The sequence below is a fragment of the Anser anser genome (assembly GCF_964211835.1).
Source record: "Anser anser genome assembly, chromosome: 6".
NCBI lineage: Eukaryota > Metazoa > Chordata > Aves > Anseriformes > Anatidae > Anser > Anser anser.
In genome coordinates, this window is record NC_139726.1 from 3,954,349 (window position 1) to 3,976,267 (window position 21,919).

Genomic DNA, 21,919 nt, shown 5'->3' on the forward strand with positions numbered 1-21,919 from the left:
AGCAGGTACAGCGCTCTGAGCCGCCCTGCGCATCCATTGATGTAGATAATTAGCATACAAAGCAACACACCGCAATATGCTCATTCCGGCTCAGTTGTTTCCTATAAACCATAGTCCTAAAAACTATTTTATGGTGACTATTGGTGGAGATAGGTCCATTTTGGGGTGTTATAGTGTCATAAAGAGGAGTGAGATCCCCTACATCAGTAAAATGCATTACACCTAAGTTTAGGTGTCAAACACTGGTGTTCTAAAGGGTAGAATGGACAGCCCTAGATTAGAATACCTAGCCCTATTTTGTGACTTATTTTGATAAATAATTTTTCTGTAACGTTTTCACAGGCTGAATATGAAATATTTCTATTCCAAATAGTACTCTTTACCCATGATGGGAAGGACACCAAGCAAAGTGTCGATGGTTACCTCTTTGTGGTATATGGGAACCAACTACAACACAATTCATTGCCAACTAACAAAATAAAAGTTACCAAAAAGCCTAATATGAAGAGAAAACTTGTTTTGCATACTTACATTAGCTGATATATTATGACTTATCACAGGAAGTTAAATATTACCAGTCAGTAGCTGGCAAGAACTTCTATTGCACCTTTCACTTTGTCTTTTTTTTTTTTTAAGTTACCATAAAAAAGCTTTACAGATTAAATTATGTCATGGTCCTTCAGTCAAGATCTGCTTATCTCCTTCTCCGTAATCCATAAATTGAAAAACATCCTGTGTTCCCAGCCCAGGAAATCTCAAATCAAAGAAATACCGGAAAACGCTGCCCATTTCTCAGTTTAGAGGGAGTTACTACCAAATTTCATTTTTAGTCGATTATTTTTATTTTGTTGAAAGTGCCAACAAAAAGGATGGTACAGAACACTATTCCATGATACATATATACATAAACACATATATTTTGGGAGCTATATGAGGAGTCTTTTTAAATATATACCTCCTTCCTGGCCACAATACTGCAAGACACCACAAGGCTATTTTCTCATGTAATTCCCCCAGTAAAATACACAGAGCACACGCTCACTGATCCCCAAACTCTTATTCCCCCCCCCCCCCACATGCAGATGACTAAGGCTAATGCAGTGGTCTTTAAAGACACCAGAAGATCCCAATCAGCTCCACCACATGCCACGTGCATTCCTGTTGCATTTGTACTTATGTTCTCGTGTTCTGATATTTAATTGGAGGAAAATGTTCCCAAGCACAGGAGCAAACAAGGTGTAATGGTGTGATGAATGTGGGCAGCTCACACATGCAATCGAGTGCATTGTCAGCAAGCTACAGGTGAGCATAAAAAAGGGTAGGGGAGGCACATGTGTGACTGCAAGGGCAGGAGGAGGGAGGGAAGGGACAATAACAGCCCCAGCCAGTAAGCATTCAGCCCAAGGTGCCCTTGTTTTATATTTAGGTATTCCTTGCCTATAGCTTTAAAAGCATGTGTGCAAAATGAGCAGCTTTATTTTGCCCTTGCAGGAGAGATGTTCCCAGCCAACCAAAGGGGGATGATGTACTGTAGACTGACAAGGGCTGCTAGGCTTGATCACCGCAAGTGTTTCAAACTGTGGGAGAGCTAAACACAGAGTGAGAACGTTTTATTTTTAAAAAGCCTGGCAAGCCACGCTCCCCATATAGCTTGCTTCCTCCCAGAAACTTTCCCAAAAAAATATTTGTTTGATATTTTGATCCAAGTCCTTATCAGATCCAAATTTGAGGCTCCTGACATCTGCTCCCATCTTTGCTGCTTCCCTCTGCAGGGGAGAGAAAGCTGGAGCCTCCAAGACAGGTAGCTGCTGCCTCTGCAGCCCGACTGCTTGGGGCAGCGGCAGGGGCTGCTCCCCACCACCAGCACACACCAGCTACCCCCCGCTTCTCCAGGCTGCAGCCCTGCCATATGCTCAGAGCTGAGTAGCCCTCGATGATGTGTTGTACCACGGGTGATGCTGCTAAAACGCAGCTATTTGTACATAGTGCTCATGCTGCGGAACACAAAAATAAACGTCGGCTTTATTGGTGCTGGCAGCGATGCTCATAATCCTTTGCCCAAAACCTCCTCTTATTAATAGATACTAATTTCAGTCTAGCCAATTTTTAACTGTTTGAGTTGGCATTTCCATGCCAGGTATCTGTTCTAGAGGCAGATGCTTTGGTTTAGCTCAGAAAAGTTGAGGCATTTCTTTGATCCGGGCTGGGAGGGAGGAAAGCAATGTCTGGCCCAGAGCAGCAGCAGTGGGGTGTGAAAAAGAGCCCACCACTGCTCAGAGATGGAAGTTGAGATCCAGTGGAAACAAGAGCAACTCTTGCCCAACATCACCCATTTGACTCTGGCCAGCCTAGAGGCCTTTGGAAGGTTGTTCTTACGTACATCTTGAGTTTCCAGGAGATTTTTTCTATTCTTTAAAACCCCCTGAAATGTTGTCTTCAGTCATAGGGCAAACCCGGGCAGAGAGAAACAGGGGCTGATAGAAGGGGAGAGGAGATGTTGGCCAAGGTCAGGCAAAGGGATGGCTCAGTGCTGGAGGAGCCCCTGGGCAGAGCTGCATCCGGGACCTCCCGCACAGACACCCAGGCCGCAGGTAAAGCCACCCCATGAGGACAGCACGCCGTGCCTTGGCTTTGCTTTCAGACACGCAAAGCAGCAGCTGGTCCAGGAAAGAGCCCACATGATAGAGTTCAGAGTATGGAAGTTTGGCTTCTCAGACTGCAGGCTGTTTGCTTCCTTCTCTCCCCCACAGAACACCTGTCTCGCCGTAACCCCCTGCCTCCCTCGCATCACCCTCTCGATCACTTCCCCCATCGAGGATGGCAAAGTACGTGACCAAACCATACCAAAACGTATACACACGAGCAGGCCACTACATGTGTGCACAATTAAGGTCACGTGGGCATTTTCTGCCTTTCGGATCCCAGGCCCCATGATCCTTTTTACTCTCCAAGCTACGCACAGCCACGCGATAGACACGCGCATGAGCCTCCCCCAGGGTGGGGTGCGCTTGGGAGAGGCATCCTACACCACGACAACGTCTCAATGGAGCCTGCGGGAGCTGCAGGGTGCTCAGCACATTCAAAAAGCAGAACATTTATATTTAGATTCCCAAATCAACTTAGCAACTTAAATTTAGGCTCCTGTTTGTGACACCAATTTAAAAAAATTATTTCATATGAGCCTCCAAATTTAGAGTTGGGTACCTCAACATAGTCATCTCGGAGTGAAATGTAAACCTTGCACTTCGGCCCACATTCCTATCGAGTAGGATTTCCAAAAGGAGAACTGATCGAGCACACAAGATTTCAAAAGGAAAAACAACAATCCAGGACACGAGGAATTCACACAAGCTAGTCTGCTTTATTTCTAATTACCAGTCACTTCATATTGACCTCACTTTCTGCCCTCTTACACCACTGCAACTCCATCAGCTTGGAACTGACAAGCTCTTACTATAATGAAAGCAAGATTTTGCAAAATTTTCAACCCGACATCTGATGCTAAAATCTTATTTCCAAAGGGAACTGCAGCATTTAGAAGTTTCAGCCCCACCAAAGTCAACGTGGCTAAGGCTCCTAAATCTGTGCTAAGGTTTTATACACCTTTCAATTTTGACTCATATAAAATATCACTGTGCAAATATTTTCCATTTACAGAAATCACCTGCTCCTGACAGCTTCTCAGGGAATTTTTCTTAATGTGTAACACAATCTAAACATATGTGTTGCATTAAGTTGGGTTATATCAGGTCATGCCACCTGACACAGTATATCCCAACATAATCTATGCAATGTAAATCACTCACTACAATGAACTTAAAGGGAAAAAAAATTTCTTCCCACCTCATGGACAGCTGCAGCAGATAAAGTGTCCATGCTGTTGTAAATGGCCAGGTGAACATCTGTGTTTTGATGTTATTTCGACATTTCACTACACCTCTCCTGTAGCGGTGACTAGAGCTACAGCTCTAGCTTGCTGGTCACTGGTGTTGGAAGGGAAGCAGTGCTTTATGATTTAGGTATACACAACATTTCCTATCTATTCCAGCAAAAGGAAAAATGACAGAAGCATTATAGCACAGTCATAAAATTCAATGCAGGTCCAAGCTCGGTGAGGCAGAGGAACAGGTGGGAGAACAGGCGGGAGAACAGGCCAAGGGGATCAGCTGTCCTGAGGTGAACACAAGCCACAGTGCAAATCCATTCCCATACAGGCCAGATTTCAGTTTCTCCTACCTCAGTTTAAGCAACAGAAATTTGCAATTTTGCATTACTCCATGAACTCCGAGGGTCATCAGTGCCTTTTCCCAGCCCCACTGGGGGCAGGATGAGAGAGAACCATGGTAGTGGTGATCTCCTGCAACAGACTCACTCCCATCATCTAGAAATGACACAGAAAGGTCAGCACACCTCATTCGCTCAGCACATAGCATCAATGCAGCCTAAATTATTCCTGGGTTTTAAAGCAAGCATTAGAAATCAGCAGTTCTTCCATAAACTATCACACTCATTATGACAAAGGCATCTGCTGAAGGCGATTATTTGTCTGAACATCCCACACAGCGTAGGTAGAACATGGGTTATGTTAAGAGCCTGTTGTAGGATGTAGTCTTGTATCATTTCATAAAGTATAGATTTTACATCCAAGGGGTAAGCTTAATGTCATAAATTATAACTGTAGTAAGTTGTTGCTGACTTTTTTTTGTGCAAATCTATAATTTTAGAGTGTTTACCTGTCTACCAGAAGTGCACCAAGTTGAATTGCCAGCAGATTTGTAGTTACTGCAATAGGAGCTTCTTGTGAAGTAGCTACAAAGGTTGCTCACAGGACCAGGACAAGCACATCTCTTTACACCAAAATAAACAATTACTGGTGATGTAAAAATACGGAGTCCCACAGGCAACCCTGAACTCTGCTCACAATTCAGATTATTTGAGCTGAACTGCCTTTAAACTCAAATTCATGCTAATGCAGGTACTGTAAATACAGCTTGAACCTTAATTCAATAACAAGATCAACAGTTACACTTAAAGATTACTTAGCACTTCAGCAGTGTGAGCAAAATCCTTTTGATCACCTATACTGTGCTATTCATTATTTTCTTTGATGGTTAATAACATTGAAATGCACTTGTTAAAAAGAATAAAATGAAGTACAATATTTATATCGTATTACAGAGTGCATTAGCAAATCGGAAAGCTCAGAGCACCTACATTAAAAAAGAAACATTATCAATATTTGATGTTTGTCATCTTTAACATCTCATTGTGTTTTTAACTTCAATGAAGCTTCCAACCCGGAATCCATCACAGCACCTAGAAATGAGACCTTCTGCCCACCAGACCCACACGCTGGCCATTTTATTACACATCTTTGTTTCCTTCTTTGTGTGCCTTACAGAAAACAGAAATCAGCATCCGCAAACCACCGTGTAATTTCAAGAGGTGAGTGCTGGGAGACATTTTAGTAAGCAAGAAGAAAGCAATTATTTGACTTGGAGATTTCAACACTAGCCTAAGTTGGGAAAAAATGGCATGAAGACATTGTGCTAGGCAACAGATCATGTAAACATTTCCTATGACAGTCTTTCATCATCTATAGGAACATTTACACTGCCAGATCTTGTCTTCTTTAAAAATGTCAGCTCGGTAAGTTTGATGCACATGTGCTCCTTCTGTAAGTGTCTGCTCAGGCAGACAGTTTACTAATTTGTGGCTCAGTAAACCTTTCACTGCACCGAGCACCTTGAGGTTAGCACATCTCTAATCATTATTTGATAACAGAAATCTGTAAGCATCACATCCCTGGTAACAAGAACATTGTATCTTAGCAACCAGCCTTGATATTCAAACAATTTCATTAAAGCGTAGCACCTCTTAGCAGGTGGGTGAGTGCGGGTGTTGATAAACATTTATAACATGATCAACCATTGTGTTTGCCAACACTATAATCAGCATGACAAATTTATGAATTTGTTTACAAGCTCTTAGGTACCAACCTAAGTAGGTAAACTACCTTGCAGCACGCTTCTCTATCTATAGATAGAGGCACGTTCGGAGACTCGACGCTTCTTTAAATTGAACATATTGGGTAAAAGGTTAGCAGATGAACATCACGTCACCGTAAAAATCACCATTTAAATTAAACCACAAAGGATGTGTTAGAGCAAGGGCAAGGATTCTATTTCACCCCCAAGAGAGCAAGAAAATTTAAAGTTGAAACCATCTTTAATTTATCCCTGGGTCCCCAGCAGGGCACATACGAGGATGCTGTGCCCAGCCCCACATACGGGAACCTCGTCACCACGGGGCCAGCACCGAGCTGGGAACCAGGGGGTCATCATCACCGCCACGCAATGGAAGAGATCCCTCCCAGCCTCACACGGGGCTGCGGGGAGAATCACCAGCCTAACCCCTCTGCATCCCAAGGGAAACAGGCAGGGCTCTTGCTTTGTTTCATTTCAAACACCCTACAGCATAGCTATACTACAGGAGGATGGCAGAGTTCAAAGGCACCACCCTTCTTCAGAGAGGCAGCTCGGGCATGCTCAGCGCAAAGGGTTAACATAAATACATCATCTTAAGTGGAAGCACTACAGACTGGATAGGCCAAGTTTTGCTTACAGAAACACGGGAAATCTTTTCCAGTTCTGGGTTATGGAGCCCTGCCCCTTGCTATCCCAAAAGAAGCACATCGTATCATGCTCTTCATAAACTATTTAGCTTCATCTTCAAACCAGTTAAGTTGGTTAACCCCACGATTTCCACAGGAAGGATTTTCTAGAACTTCACTCCCCTGATGATTTGAGGTCTCCTAATCTCAGCTCCAATTTTATTTACAGCTCTTGAATATTCATTTGTTCTTATGCTAATACTGTCATTTAACTTAAACCACTCAACCCGTCCTAGTGTTTACGTCCCTATTTTTTTTTTTTTTTTTTAAACACAGAGCCATCGTGACCCCTCTTAGTCATCATTGTTGCTAGGCTAAACAAACGGTGCTCTTTTATGGCTGTATTACATCAACACACCCCTGCGGAGGGCAATAGGTTTATTCTTTTGTAATCAACACCAGCATTTGATCTCATGAACTTGAAGGGAAATATCCTTCTATGAGCATTACTTTCTGAAATCATTTCCAGTGTTGCGCTGCCATTTAAAGGAGCAACAAGGAGAGAAAGGGAATGGCCACAGAAAGTTAGTGAACACAAGTAGGAAAAACATTTAAGGTCAATGGGTAGATAAACACCGTACATATACTCCACATTTGTATGTGATTAATTGATCTTTTACTAAAACAAAGCAGAAGTGAAATCCTTGGAACAGCCAAGAACTCCTAGACTTCAACCTATTCCAAAATGATAACCTTTTTCCTTTTTCTCTCTCTCTACATATTTTAATCAAGCAACCCCAATAATAGTCTTACTAGAGCTATAAAATGTTTAAAGTTTACCAAAAGGTGGGAGACAAAATGCAAGTAAGAGAAAAACAGGAATATGAAGTTTGTACCTTGTACCTATTGCATCCAAGGTAACACTACCGCACCACTGATTTCACACTGGGCATGCTACATCAGGCTATTAATCTACCTGAAATACCTGGGACCAAGTGAAGCATTATGAAATAGGTAACTGAAACTCCCTTTTTGAAATTAAAGTCACCCGCTATAAAAAAGAACACATTTTATCATTTAGGCTTGTTGTCTTTGTGTTTAGCTTTCCTCCTGTTGCTGAGATCTGATGACAAATCTGTACTGTGCATCTGGGAAAGAAAACCCACCTGACAATTTTTTTTCCTCTTTTTCTTTTAACTGAGTCTACAGGTTTGTAAAGCTGAATAATTTTTAAGTATCTGAAGACTAGGAAAACACATAAATGAAGGACTACAGTGCACAAGGGCAAATAGGGTATAAAAATGCACGTATACATGCACATTTTGCTAAAACAAACAGATGTCAAGTATATATATACAAATAAATATACCTTTAGCAACAACTTGAATTAGTTCCAGAACAGGAAAGGAAAAAAAGCCATTTAACACAGAAAACAAAGGTAAAACATGTTCTGCCCTGTACAAACAACATGCACTTTTCAGAAAGAGGCCTTTTTTGTTATCAGAAAACATAAGGTGTATTTTGACCAGCTGGGATTCTTCATGCCTCAGTTTTGCCTTCTGCAAAATGGGAACATTGCTTTAACCCCCATTTCCTTTCCTGCAAACTAACACTTACAAAGCACTCAAAAGCTGAGAGTGCTTTTAGAATAGCATCCTCTGAAAAAATTGAAGAAATCACAAAGACAACCAAGGTAACTGGCACACATGAGTCAAATTCATATTCACTAGCAAGGATCTTTTTCCCAATGTTTGCATAGCACAGAGTTTGATCGATGGACAAGTGACAAGAGTAATCTAGAAAGACATTTTCTCTTTTCCTTTCAGCTCATTTCTACCACAGGATATCTATTTAGTAGTCAAAGAAGAGAAATGAATGAGTACTTGTAATGCTATAAAAAGTCTTGGTTAAAATTCCCAAGTACTGATTGAAATGTGACTGGCTTTGAAAAGGCAGAGTTTAAGGTGGTCTTCAGATATTATTGCTCAGCTTTCTTAGTCCACTCTCACACTGTTCTCATGGAAAAGACAGCATTTTTGGTTCTCATTTTTCCAGCAGCCTCAGACTGCAGCTATTCCCCAGAAAAGATTAGTAAAGATTCACATACAGTCAAAAGTTGGTTAAAAAATTCCTTTTCTGCATATCTCATTTCCTAGTACTCCACCCCCCAACTTCCAAGTCCAGTTTGTCAAATCTTTGCCACACAGAGGAAGCCACTTGACAACATGTTTAGTTATACGATACAGCAGGCAAGCATGCAGAGATGAGATCCATAATGAAGCATGCTACTCTAGAAGCAATAAGTGCTTAACACCACCATAGGCTAGGTAAATATTATCCCCGATATGGAGTTAGAGGAATACAGAGGTTTCATCAAGACTACATGGAGTCATTTGTACAAAACGGAGTTTGATCTCATTGGCTGCAGGTTCCCATTTTTATATCCAGATTCAACGCCAAGAAAGAAACTGATGGATGTTTTAAAATACAGATATTTTATGGAGTTAGGACGGACAGTTTCTAAAGCTTTTGTGGCCTTCTCCATAAGAGCTCTATGACCACTCAACACTTTTGACTAACAAAAGGAGGAGAAGCATGCTGAGGCCACCTGTGGCTCCACATTCCTCTCTTTTATTCATCACCCTTGTCCCCAGCTAGAGTTACCCCTCATTCCTGGGAGGAACACTGTGGGTATACACACAATGGCCACTTACATAAAAGAACCTCACCTTGGGCATCTAGGTGGTCACCTAAATTAAAAATAAATGCAATCAGAACTTCTGCAAGCAGTTTTTTCCCCATGCCATTGCAGGAGCAGCAGAGCTTCCTGGCAAACTGGGTCCTACTGCACTAGCAGTGGCAACACTGGAAGGCAACCAATATAGGATGCTACAGATGATGCCCAAAGACAAATATACACCCTTCTACATTTAAATAGCATATTTTGCCCTTTTTTATTTTATTTTTTAAGCACCATACTAGAATCCGGTTAATTTTCATAATGCCAGTTCAGAGCTTCCTGACATTTTCAGTGGAGAACTGTAAGAACAAGCCTGCAAACGTCCAGGCAAAGCACTGCAGATGGCTCCACTTTGGGCCTCTGACAAAAAATGCCAGAACGGAGGAGGGTAGGAAAGCTGACAAACACAGCTCCACTACACAGCAGCTCCTGAGATTCCAAAATTTGTCTTATAAATGCTAAATCAAGTCCTCAGAAAATGCTAAGCTGTTGAAGTCTCCATCTTAATCTCAAGCACACAGATTTGAGTAGCAAAAATTGTTGCGTTGATGTACTCTGAGATTCCTTGGTCTGTTATGTCCTAAAGTTCACTCTTTTGCCCAAGTCACAGCAGAACTTTTAATTCAAATTTAAAAAGAAACAACACACACAAACACACCACAGCCACACAGAGAAACAAGGTGGGGGGGGGGGTGTGTGGAACAGGCAAAGCAGAGCTTTGTACCAGTCTGAGACAACTTACAGGCACCTACCTCATACTATCACACTAATTAAGAGCTTTTTAATGAGGGAGGGAGGTGAAAAACTTTCTGGATGTTCTGCTGGCTCTCCGGGAGCTGTAAGAATTTCCAGGCTTTAGTTCTTCAGAAACGCATCAAGGAGATTAAGATCTTGCAGTGGTCAGTTGAATTATATGTTTTTCCGTCAGATGAAAATGAGGTTAGCCTAATGATAAATAGGACTGTGGACATATATCTGGTTTTTGCTTGGTTTTGAAATTATCCTGATTACAGTGGGAAGTATTTTCAGCACAGTGATGACTTTCACGGTGTTGGGCGTGGGAGGGGAGAGTAGCACCTGCGTACAAACATAAATCAGAGTGACCCTCTTCCACTTTAACTCGCAAGGAAGAACTATCACGTTTTAAGGAAAGAATAGTCTCTGCTAAAGGAAAATTAAAACTGACCTACTAGGCTGATAATTTCTTGAGACTAGAATATTAAATACTCTTTGATTATGAATTGTATTAAAGTGATTAAAATATTCTAATAAAAATTCCTAATCCCAGACCTGCTGTCATGTAAACATATATGGTTCACAATGTCTCAGTGCAACTTAGTATTTGTAATAAAGTACATAATTCATTAAATATAATCTAATGACCTTTAAATTGATTTTCAAACTCAAAAATATACACTTTTACCATCCTACCATATGATATAAAAGAAAATGAGCAAAATTATATATTGCACCTATCCCTGTAAGCTTTTTACTGCTTTCCTGACAACGTGATCACCTCTGTAATATAAGAGCATCTTGAAGAACTCAGAACTTCATCAGATATTGAGAGATGAGTGACAAAATCTACAGGCAGAAATCCTAACATTTTCCTGAAGTATCTTTGTTATTATTTATAAACACTTTTTCTGTTGCTGTAACACAACTAGGAGACATATGCAGATAGATAAAACACCAAATGTTTAATCTCTCTCTCTTTTTTTTAATGTTTTAAAGTGATCTTTGTATTATGCAGGATTTTTCCTTCAGATCACTACGATAGTCTTCTGAGAGTCAAGCTGCAATCCCTGTTTGACTCATCACATTATGTGCTTGTATTAAGTTTTTCATTAAATCCCAGTGCCATCTATAAGTTACTACTAATATCTTTACACTACTGAGGATTTGATATTTGATGGAAAGCCCCTGAAACCTCACCAAGGGTATCATCAAATCAGGCAAGCCTCACTTTCCTATGTATTTACCAACTGAAGCATATATTCAAGTGAACCTAGTCTGAGTCCTCCATGGTTGGTTAACCAGCTATACAGTTCTCCCAACCTCTCGTTCCTATCAATATAGCTAAAATTCTACAAAATAGCATCCCTTGATGCTGTACCTAAATACCAACGCTTCACCTGGAGAGAATCAATGTATCTGTCACATTAATTCCTCGCTTCTTGCTTAGTGTAATGCATCTAAAGAAATGAAACTTATTGAATCAAATTTAATGACATAATAAATTCTTCCCTTCAGACAATGTTGAGGCTTAATTCACTAGTGCACTTTAAGCCTTTGCCTTTAGCATCTGATGGGTCATTAGTCTGTAATCCAGCAGCTAGCCTGTTTGGAATCTAAACTAAATCAGCAAGTACCATATCAGTAGTTTCTGAAATATGACTGGCAGGTCAAGTGTCCTCAAAAAGACTGCCTGGGGCACTAAAGACTAGGATAGGGCATGACTAGAACAGAACCAGCGATGAATCTGAAAGCATGTACTCAATAAAGACTTCATTCATTCTAACTCACTAAACAGCAGTTCTTCGAATGACTTGACTTATATTTTTGATGTTTTTAACCAGTAGGTCATGCAATAAAATTGTCCTGTATGTGCCAATAGGCTTAACACACAGATCATTGACTTGCACGCTTGGGCATATTTTATTTATATTTTTCCCCTCAAGTTTTTCCATGGCAGCCTGAAATAGGCAATAGAATCGCCATGGTGTGGCAAAACATGCAGTTTTGTGGGCTCAGATCACAGAGTTTTCAAAAGCAGCAAGTTTGATGAAACACCTGTTTGTCAAAAAAGAAAGCAACTCTGAAATACCAGCTCCTACACCTGAAGAGTCACATTCTGGAGATGCTACTAATAATCACACATCTGTACGCCCAGCTGAATATCTTTCATGTTGCATATTAAAAATAACCCTTATGTAACCACTCCAGGGGTTTTCAACACGAGTCAGAAAACCAACTCTACTTCAGAATTTCAACTGGCATATTTCAGGCTTACTGGAGAGGAAAGTGTGCTGCCCGCGTCCTCATAACCCTCCACTACAGTATACACTGAACACTCATAAGACTCGATTCAAAGTCCACTTCAGCCAATTGACCCCAGTGGTCCTTAGATCAGGCCCTTAATCTGTACATTGCACCAAGATAATCAGTAACAGCTTAGTTAGAGGACACATTTTTTCACCTATCATTTACCAGATTCCACAAAAGACTCGCACTTTCTGTGAAGGCAGCCTGTCATAGACTATCATGGTGATTTAAGTGATATTTTCCATTAAAACAAAAAAACACACAGTAGCAAAAATAAAGAAATAAAACAAAAACACGAGCTTGACACTTTGACTTCCAGAAGATGCGTTTTCTTTGCTGCTCCTCTGAACCATGTTTCAACTCTTACGTCACAGCAGTTTCTCAACAGACACAGAGGACATTAGCACTAAGCAGGGGGTGGAAAGGGAAACCAACTCATGCATCAAGATGTATTTTACTTCTCAGCAACATTTCTTTATTCACTCTAATGTCTGCAATATAAGGATACTTAGAAATATTAGAGTCCAGATCCACTCTACAGTAGCTGAGCTACCGAGTGCATCACAGCTTTACCAAGGACTTTACTGACTTCCATGTGACACAGACAGCAATAGGCAGATGCTCTTGAAAGCAGCAGCACACAGCTGTAGAACAATTTTAAAATAACACTGTTTCAACCCAAATCTATATATGTATCAGGGGAAGTTGTAGGTGCTTGGCCAGTTGCTTAAATCAGCACTTTGTGCTGCAGGTCTGTGGTGAGAAGACCGTTCCCAGCAAACCGGGTCGTAAATTATCACAGAGAAACCTGCCTTGGCCCTCATTACATCGCACAGGGAGGTAACAAGGTTTGGAAACCGAGCATATGATCAGGTAACAAGCTGCAGACCAGAGTTACCCACTACCCTCACAGCATTGCAATGCTGGGATTCACAAGGTGGACAGGATCATCCCAATACCCACACCACGGGACAGGAGGTCACAGCCCACGTCTTCAACAGCCACTTTCCTCAGAGCAGTTGTGTGAAATTCAGCGGGGCAAATCCCAGAATATCCCCTCTTTGAGCAAGCTGGATCCAGAAATGAGGTATCTAAGTTGCCTACAGATGAATTTAAGCATGCATTAAGCACACTGTGTAACAGAGGCAAAATTACTTATTGCTTTAAGCATGCCCATGCTATTTTAAAATAGGCTGGCCGTCATGAGCATTTCTCCTATTATCTTTGGTGACATTTAATCAGTGCTTAAATGTTGGGAACACAAGGGAAAGAAATCAGGTTATATATTTGGGAAAGCAACTCTTAAAAATTAGGCTTCTTTCCAGAAGAATACTTAACCGGTTGCTCACTGACTAAGCAAACACAGCTAGCACAGACGCTTTCTCCCCAGTAGGAGGAAAGCTGCAGGATGCCCCAGCCAGGGTCAAATCCTTCCCAGAGACATGCTGATAAAGCTGAGTTCAAGCTCGTAGAAGACTTAGACCCATAACTTCCACCCCTGTACAGTAATATTTGCTTTTTCTGTCTCACTCTAACTGCGGAGGTAGAAGGTATTTAGAAGAGTGAAGAAATACATATTTTTTAATTTATTATTGAACTATCAAAGGCACTCTGTCATTTGGGATCTCCCTCTGTCTCCAGCGTTTGTATTGCAAGGTACTTCAGTAACAGCAGTAAGTGAGCCTAAAATGCCAACTTGAGATTTGCATTATAAATGGCATATACAAAGAGAGATTTTTTAAACTTTGGTTGATCTAGCATATCAAAGATCTTTTCCTCTCTTTTTCTAAGCTACTTCAGTGACTGTATTGAAGTGAACTGAAAGGATTAGCTTGAAAGTGGCAAGAAATCTGGCATGCAAAAAAATTTCCACCCCCCCACCCTTATTTCGGTTGAACTCTTCGTTATAGGGGGGGGCTCCTTTCCTCTTCTGAAAGGTGTTTTTCTCTGTCTCTCTCATGCTATTCCATGCTGTGCCAATACCAAACAAGGTGAAAATACAAAGCACGGAAGAATAGCTCCTGACACTGGCTCTTTCAGCTTTGTTCAACCTTCTGCCTTGCTAAACTGAGCACCAGGGAGATTACAAAACACTTGTATGTTATTTCCACTTTAGCTGGATCTATCACTAAGTCTGGCAGTGCTGATGCTCCAGCTGTCCCATACCTTGCCCTGAGCTGCTTCCCCAAAGCTCATCGCCACCACAGGCTGCATGGCAGTACGGTGCTCAGAGCACGTTCTCCTCTTCCCAAGGAAGTCACAAGCTGTTTTCACTGCTTGCGGTGAGCACAGTCTTGCTCTGGAGTAATGTGTAGCTGGGAAAAATGAAGCAGCATGGAAAGTCACTGGGGGAAGAGGAGCAGAAGGAGTGACTCAGCTCTGAACCTGAATTCAGACACAAGTGAGTAAGAGCTCCCAAAATCAAAAAGATTCATGACCGCTGATACCAAGTCTCCATTCAGATGCGTTTCTATTTAGGAAGCTTACAGCAAGTGAGAACCATTGGTTGCTTTGCAGCTCTCCACCTGGCCTGATGTCCATCCATTTCATCCCCCCCCCCCCTTTTTTTTGAATAATTAGGCAAACCAGCTGCATTTACTTTTCACAACAAAAGCTCTTTCTGCATATTAACAAGTTCAGCGGCAGTCCTACCCAAACAGCCAGCATCTCCTAGATAACAGTCTCAAAAAGGAGCAGGCCTGCAGGCCTGACCCCGCAAAGAGCTGCAGGACGTGCTCACAGCTCTCCTCTTCCTCTGCCCTACTTATTTCCCCACAGCCACCTCCCAGAAAAGGCTAGCAGAAATAAAAGGGGCAGCAGGCAGAGGCCGAGGCAGGGTTTGGGGCTCCCGTGCCGGCCCCACAGGGAGCCGAGGGCTGAGTCACAGCCACAGAGCAGCAGGCCCCGAGTGTTTACACGCCACGCTCTTCTTCCCATTGCAGAAGTGCTGCACTGGCCACTCCGGTCCAAGCTCATTCCTCTTACATCAGTGACTTCAGAGCATGATTAGACAGCATAATCCCTGCTTCCTTGACTCACTTGCTCCTGCCGGGATGAGCGGCATGCTCACCATGGAAGCAGCATGCTTTCCTTTCAGGACAGTCCATGGGGCAGTCTGGGTACCCAAAACATGGGCAATGTTGTTCAAACACAACCAAACACAGCTCATAGAGACACTACTGGAAGAGGCTTTTGGAAGTCTATTTACCAGCTACTAATTACAAAAAACATTAAGGCTTTTCTTCACATTGTGCGGATACCCCGTCCCTCAGTGCTGGTGACATGGGCGGCCTTGTCAGAGCTGAGTAGCTGCCTGCTGCCCCCTCCTCTTCATTGACCCCGAGCTAAAACCATGCCAGCACCAGCTGGCCAGCACGCTCACAAATCCACGAAACCCACCCTGAAGACAGCAGGATCTCTAAAACCCGCAAAAGCAAGACCAGGATTTTTCCTTCGTGCCAAGATTAACTGCAGAAGAGTGCTACAACAGCCATTCATCACCACCACCACCTTAAGCCTTCCTCACTGCGTATATCAACATGTCTGGGACTGTGACTAATGTAAAAGGCACCACCCTATGAAAAGGGATAAGATGAAGAAACCACCAGTGACAAGCATCAAGTCAGCTTCATTAAGGTGTTCTTTTGTTTTTAAAATAAAGATTAAAATTACATACAGACTCTAAAAAGGCCTTTTCAATCTTCTTCTGAGAAAGAAATGCAAAACTTTAAGTCAGTTCAGGTTTATTTCAAGACATCTTTAAAAGAAATAAAAATAACCTTCCAAAACACCCAGACAAGTGACACAAACCCGTGATCCCACAAAGACTACACGGGTGCTAAGCCACATGTGAAATACAGTTTGCACGTATGAAGTTCAGCACGCAATAAACTTTACGGAATTTCTGAGAACCAAGTAACATCAAGCAAAAGACTAGCTGCATTCATATCTGTATTTGCTTTTTCTGTTGATATATTCAACTTTCCTGTAAGATAAGGTGCAGGTAGAAGAGCTGCACGGTCCTGGCGTTGGCAGAGGAGAGCCCACCTTCTGTAAGGACCCATCCAACTGGGTCAGCTTGAGCCTGATGGCAGAAATGAGCAATAAAAAGTTTAACACTGGCTGAAATAATCCCGGATTTCATTTAATCTCCCTCCTAGTACTAAAAATAACAGAGAGCAATAAAATCTCAGATGGTGCATTTGCTAGAGCTGCTGTTTAATCTTGCTGATAAAAAAAAAAAAGCAGACCCCTTTCTCAGCTTCCCGACACTCAAAATCACATTTCTTTTTCCTGTATTGCCAGAATATCCACCTACTTCCCCGAATAACACACGTAAAGGCTATTTTCCTACACATAAACATGCCTTCTCTGTTCACAAGAGCAGAACTGGCTTTGGGAAAAAATATAAGAGTTACTAAAGCCAATAAAGTAGTTTCCTCAGCCACACATATGGCTTCTAAGTTTAATAGCAATTATGTCATTTTTATATATGATTCACTTGATGTTGTTTTTATGTGAATCATTTGACATATATAACTCAGGCAGATTTCTTAAATAAGCATATCACCAGAGACTAAATTACTAATCAATTAACCAAAAAGGTTTTTTTCTCCCTCCTCCCAACTAGGCATGCAATTAAGACAGAAGCCTAGACTTAGAAACACAGGTACTTTGAGAAAATGAGGTTTGATAAGCCACAGATTTTCACTTTGAGGGAAGGACAGGGATTGCAGAGAAATAAATTGGGGGCCACAGCAAGAAAATAAATGAAAAAGAAAAAAAAAGGGCATTCAGCTGTCCCCCTGGGGCAACCTGAGGAGCCTCCACACAGTACTCAAGGTTTCTCCAGCACAAATGTGACCACAAACACCTGTGGCTCGGCCCCAGCCCGGCTAGCAGGTGCAGAAGGGACTGACACCCCCAAATATGTGGGCACCATGTTTTAATTCTCACTTCTCTTCTTGCTAGGAGATAACAGGCGAGGCCGGAGGTCAGCAGTGAAGAAGGAAGGAAACAGCCTCATCAGTGAGGTGTTTACAGTTTTCTTGCCTGACCCCCTTGTGCTCTCACCACAACGCACACCCTTCTTTCCAGAAGAAATTCAACGCCCTGCAACGCCCCTTCCTCATTTTCAAACCGTTCCCGTCCTGGTGCCCAGGAACCTGCGCCTCGCCGCAGGCAGCTGGCCAGCCCCTTCCAGAGCAGCTCCCCGTGCTTTCAGATCAGCCACCAGATAGGTTTTATTTCTCCAACTTAACTGTTTTTAAGCATATTTCCATGAGCTTGGAGCTCAGTGTGCATAAGCAAACTACCTGACTCATTGCGTTTATAGGGCTCGACTGAACCAGAAACAGGCGCTTTCCATACTGCCCTTGTTACTCCGCTAAGGAACAGGCATCTCAGGGGGCGAGCCTCTGCTCCTGCTGTAAAACAGCCTCAGGAACCAGTTACCATTTCTTCAACTCTCCACACCTACAATAATTCTGCATAAAGTATTTCCTTCCATCTTATAAATCCCCCTAGTTAGCACGCAAGCAGGGGAGTCCGTGCTTACAAGTGTATGGAAAGAAAAGATTTTGGCTCCCAGAAACTATCCAAAGCAGCTTTCTCCGTACCTTGGCCAGTACAAAAAGAACAATTAAGCACACACTTGATATAAGCACACAGCTAAGCACATTAACTCCTCTAAAACAACCTTATTTGCTTGTTTTATTTAAGAACATGTTCAAGAGATTTACTCAAAGAAACCAAAGCAAACAGCTAGACCAGGGCTCAGGCACTGAACATCCACTACACCAATCACTTCAAACCTTTTCCAGCACATAGAGGAAACACAGTTTTCACCAGTTTTTAAGGACAACAAGAGCACACCTTTGCTTTCCCACATCCAGTAGCAGTTTTTACCTTACGAAAAGGCACGCTTTCTTCTCTCCTTGCCTCCTGCCCTCCGTGTCCCAAGAGGAGCAGACGCCCAGCTCCCCTGAGGTCAGCCCCAATGAAGGCACCCACCCTGGCTCAGGGCACAGAAGCACCCCACCTGTGCCAGCAGCACTTGGCCAATAAGCCTTAGCAACCCTGAGCTTGATGTCAAGTCTTTCTGCACCACACACACCTGGGGGCACTTAATGGAGGGTCACAAGAGTCCACAACTAAAGCCAAGGCACTGCCATGGGTAAGTGAGACATGAGGCTTAAACACGTACACCTGCTGAGAGTGGCAACAGTAATCCCCCTCCAGGGTGAGCCAGCATGCTCCTCTCTGGTTTTCATTACCTACAAAGGGAGCTTGGAGAGGAGGTGTGCTCATGCTGACGTGAGCAAGTCCACAAAGTTTTTTCTTATAGCAGCATTCCTCTCTCCTGCCACCTGCTCATCATTTCAGGTGCCTACCCCAAATGCTCACGCTCAGATGTTGAAAATTATCACTGATAGGAGCTCTTAATTCCTGGAAGTTTTATTCACTTTTACTCAAAACCTGTTTTGTCTCCCTTTTCCTTCTGCTGTAGAAATCTGACAATCTGGTTTTATAAAACAAATAATTCCCCAAAGACAGTTGTGCTGACAAGAATGAATACAGCCAGCTTGGCTCCCCTGAGATACAGCTTGTTAAAGGTGTAAAGCCTGCTGGGCTCTCTTTACCTGTCTGGTTAATAAATGTTATCAATCATAAAGTTACAGGCAGGCAGAGTTCACATCCTCCCTTGTGAGTGTCTTGCAGGACCATCCTCCCTGCTCGGGAGGCAGGAGCTTTGGCATCTGGGGCTTCCAGGGAGCTGCATGTGCTTCCTAAAGCTTGGGGAAACACCATCCAAGGGCTTCTCCAAAGTGAACCTTGTGCCTCTTTTTGCTCCGGTTTACTACACAAGCTTCATTAATACAATACTTCAAAGCCATGTGGCCTGGTCTACCAGAAACTAGAGCAGAACATTAATGGTAAAGCGGTGGCTTTGCAGAAAATGTAATGGATAGACAGTGATGTAAAAGGTGCCTACGCCACGCACCAAGCGGTACATCTCCTGTCGTGTCTCCACCTTTCTCACCTTCCTTTCCCTGCGGCTGGCCCATCTGCCCTCACTTGGGAGCTGTGACTTCACACATCTCTACCCACCGTGCCTACCCTGCTGGCTGCGTAATCCTCAGGCTCTTGGTGATTCGCAAACCTGCGCAACAGTTACAGCGTGAGGTTTCCCACTGCTCCTGGGCAGCCTTGACTTCCCTATTTCCCACTGCGCCAAACCCACCTTCAACCATCGCCAACCCCAGCGCTTCCACCCACCCCTGGTTAAAGCGGTCTGGGCTCTGGATGTCAGTGGTGCGGACTCCTTGTGCTCCACGCATGCCCTTCATGCCCCATGTCCTGCCACAGCCAAAGGAAAGCATCCTGCTGGCACAACGATGCTCCGAGAACAGTCCTGGAGCCTAAAAGCTCCCGACAAGGAAACAAGCAGAGTGGAGCAAAGTAAAGCAAAACCAAGGAGTTAAGGAACGTCGTTGTCCAATTAGGAAATTGTCCAAATTGTCGTTGTCCAAATCACTTCGTTGTCCAATTAGGAAATCGGTTCACTTTAAATGTTGCTTTAAGCTGTGTAACAAAGATATGATAATTTCCCAGTTTTTTCTCCTCCCCAGACTGACTGATGCTGCACAACGTGACAAAGTGTGGCCTAGATTAATTTTTAGGAGTCTTCCTAAAGTAAATTTCATGTATTTAGTGAAATCCTGTGCTGCTAAGATATATGATAGGCCGACAGAATGAGACAAACACACCCACCCAAGAGAAAGGATTCACTGAAATAATACCATTTCTAGGAATTAAAGTTATTGGAATTCAAGCCGAAACCCATTTTCTATACGCAATCTTAATGTGATCCTCAGGGAGCTCTGAAATTATCATCTTCGAGTAAGTGATCTTTTCATGCAATTTTATTCTAGCACTATATCTAGGTATCTTCCCCATAACTTCTATGTCCACAAGCTTATTTATCTCCTTGCTAAAGTTCAAAATCTAATTTCCAACACAGGTTACTTACTGTAATAAACTGTACAAGCTTTAAAGTGACAAGTTGAAAGATACAATTTTTTAGAGTTATGAATTAATAGCCATATATGTCAAAGAAAGTGCCAACTTTTTCATATTTATAGATATATTATTGAAATGATAAAAAATGAACTGAGGAAAGAGAAAAGAAGTGAGGAGAACTACATATAATGAATCAAACATACTTAACAAGACATGTACAGACACTTTAGTGTGCATCTCTTTTATTACATTACATTAATCAAATTCTGCTAAAGACATCCATCTAAGCGAAGTGTCACAGTGATATTCTATAAAAACATTCTTTTGAAAAAGAGTCTTCCCTGACAGCAGTATCAACCACACTGTCTTAAGTGATTGTCAGGACTGCATTACTCAGAAATTAAGAGAATTTATGTAAGTGCCTCGTGAGCTCCCCTGAAGAAAAAATAATTTAATTGGAGCAAGTGTACAAACTCTGATAAAGGCTGGTAAAACACGGATAAGTGATTTAACTTAGAGAAGCATGAGCCGGGGGGGCTCTGCTTCTTCCCTCTTTGGCTCACAGTATCAAGAGATTTTCTTCTTCTGAAAAATCTGGGAAGAAAATCCTCCCCTCTATTGAAACCGGTAGAATAGGAGCATTTATCTAAGTTATCCAGTGAGATCTGATCAACGGGGGCTCGTGGCTTTTCTTTTTTCTCCCCATTTATTGTATTTTATTTTTTGAGTGAGTTTAGGAAAGACAACGGAGGTTTCTTTGCCACGTGGACGTGGGCCCAGCCATGGCAGTGTTGCGGTGACCCCTCCGACGGGACGGACACGTGGGTGGTGTCCCTGCGTGGGCTCGAGGCGTGCGTCACGTCTGGCACCGTCTCCTGCTCTCGGGCAGGCACTGCAAACCCACGGCTCCTTACAGGTAACGCGGGGGGGTCGTAGCCTCTTGTAGCCTTGCACTTCACAATGGGATCTATAATGGGTTTGTTGCTTTGAAAAAATGAAATTAAATTTAATGGAATTAAAATTTTGTTTTAATTTTTTGTGGTCATTCACCCCCCTTTTTTTCAAAACACTCTGACTCAGGCTTTCTTGACTTTGGCCATGCCTGGAAAAAAAATATGAATACCAAAATTCCCCTCAAATAGTGAATTTGGTTTGCAAGAAACTACTCTCATACTCTAGTGTGGGTAAGACACAGAAAACAAGGGGTGAAAGGTATTGCATCACTTCTTCTCCATTATTTAGATGCAGTGGGATTCATAAATCCACTGAGGTGACATCCATTAGGTAGCATTAAGGTAGTGCTGGCATTCCCACTCAACGCTGGGCTGCCCACTGGGGGCTTGATTCTGCTCCCCTGCAAACAAAGGAAAAGCTCCTCAGGGTAAGCCCTTAATGACGTGGCATCGAGTGTCCAAACATCAGACACAAACACAATTCGGGGGGAACAGTTTTATCTAAGTGATTCACCGGCAGATCACAGAAGCACTGATTTGCTCTTC

At 42.6% G+C, this 21,919-nt stretch overlaps 1 protein-coding gene across 2 annotated transcripts in view; it reads right to left on the reverse strand.

Annotated features, from left to right (window-relative positions):
- LOC310901253 (uncharacterized protein) overlaps positions 1–20,023 on the reverse strand; it is a 115,154-nt gene extending 95,131 nt beyond the window's left edge. For both annotated transcript variants that reach the window (XR_014585689.1, XM_083840542.1), the window contains exon 1: positions 18,306–20,023. The gene's annotated coding sequence lies outside the window, so the exon portion shown is untranslated. The remainder of the gene's footprint in view (positions 1–18,305) is intronic.
- Positions 20,024–21,919: the final 1,896 nt, after the last annotated feature.